Raw genomic sequence first — 2,041 nt, forward strand, 5'->3', positions numbered from 1 at the left:
GATTTGGGTTTATTGTACATTCATTTTCAATTAATTCTAGGAAGTCTTTCTTTTCTTTCATTCCTTGACCCGTTGGTAATTCAGTTGAGATTTGTTCCGTTTCCATGAGTTTGTATGCTTTCTATAGTTTCTGTTGTTGTTGAACTCTACCTTAACCTGTGGTAATTCAATAAGATACAAGGTTTATTTTAATTTTTTGGACCTGTTGAGGGTTGCTTCATGATTGAGTATGTGGTCAGCTTTATAGAAGTTTCCATGAGGTGCTGAGAAGAAGCTAAATTTTGTGTTTAGGTGAAATATTCTGTAGATATCTATTAAGTCCATTTGAATCATAACATCAGTTAGTTCCCTTATTTCTCTGTTTAGTTTCTGTCTTGAAGACCTGTCCATTAGTGAGAATGGGGTTGTGTAGCCAGAAGGTTTCTCCAATACTGCCTGGCCACGCTGTCCCTCAACCACTTATAAAATAATCATTCAGAGGCTTAATATCAATTACCAATTGCATGGCTTATGGCAAGCTTCTTGCTAGCTAGCTCTTATAACTTAACCCATTTTTATTAATCTATAAGTTGCCACATGGTTTACTGGTACTTTTACAACTTGCTTCTGCTGGTAGTGTCTGGCATCTCCTTTACCTCTGCCATTTATCTTCCTGTCTCACCCTCTTGGATCTCCTGCCTGCCTCTAAGTTGCCTTGCAGTTTTCCTTCTAGCACTTTCTATAGGACTGGATTTGTAAATAGATGTTCAAATCTGGTTTTGTCATGAAATATTGTATTGCTCCATGTATGTTAATTGAAAATTTCGCAGGATATAATACTTTGGGTGGCATCAGTGGTCTCTTAGTGTCTGTAAAACATCTGTCCAGTCCCTTCTGACTTTTGGAGTCACTATTGAGAAGTCAGGTATAATTCTGATAGGTCTGCCTTTATATGTTACTTGGACTTTTTCCTTTGCAGCTCTTTCTTTCTTTATTCTGTTTGTTGTGCCTTTATAGTCATGTCCTTCTTTAGGTTGGGAAAGTTTTCTTCTATGATTTTTAAATATAATTTATTTTATTATAATCATGCCTTTGAGATGTGATTCTTCTTCTTTTCTTACTACTCTTAAGTTTGGACTTTTCATGGTGTCCCAGATTTCCTGGATGTCTTGTGTTAGTAATTTTTTGGATTTAACATTTTCTTTGACTGATGAATCTATGTCCTCTATCATATCTACAATGCCTGAGTTTCTCTCTTCCATCTCTTGTATTCTGTTGGTGATTTGTTGCCCAGATTTTCCATTTCCAGGATTACCTTGGTTTATGTTTTCTTTATTACTTCTATTTCAATTTCCAAGTCTTGAACCATTTCCCTTTCCTCTTTGATTGTCCTTGTTGTTCTTGGCTTTCTTTAAGGAATTTATTGATTTCTTCCAATTTTTTTGAGTTTGCCTCAACTTGCCCATTCTGTTATTTGTATGTATTCTTACACTGGTATTTATGCATCTGGATTTGGGATGATTATAGGTCTGGGTGTTGTTCCTAGTATTTGTCTTTATTGTATGGGTGTTTTGTTCCTTTGTTATCTAATTCCTTTATTTTTCTGGCATGAATGTCCAAGGTTTCTGATGATTAGAATGTCATCCACTCTAGTAGCATATCTCAGCTGATGTTTTTTTTTTTTTGGGGGGGGTTCAGTGCCTATATCCAGCATATGCTCCTGTTCTTTCAACTGGCATGGGCTGTACCTGTGACTATGGAGTCTCCTGCAATTGTGGGGAAAGGTGGCCACAAAGTGGATGATTAGGTGGGTGATGTAGGGTGGCAGAGTGGGTCTTGGGAGAACAGAATCCAGTGGGTGGCAACAATGGTCGTCCTGCCTGCAGACAGGTCTCTCACCTGCTGGCCAGCTGGTGGGAACGATATCCAAATAGTGGAATTCAATAAGATTTGGGGGATGATGCCAGCTCTCTGCCTGGAGCTGAGATAGGAGGGGAGGGGCAAAAGATGTACCCTGGAGATTAAGGCTGGAGGTTGAGGCAGCCCAGCTGGGAGACTAGTC

This window comes from Peromyscus leucopus, chromosome X (genome assembly GCF_004664715.2).
Source record: "Peromyscus leucopus breed LL Stock chromosome X, UCI_PerLeu_2.1, whole genome shotgun sequence".
Classification (NCBI taxonomy): domain Eukaryota; kingdom Metazoa; phylum Chordata; class Mammalia; order Rodentia; family Cricetidae; genus Peromyscus; species Peromyscus leucopus.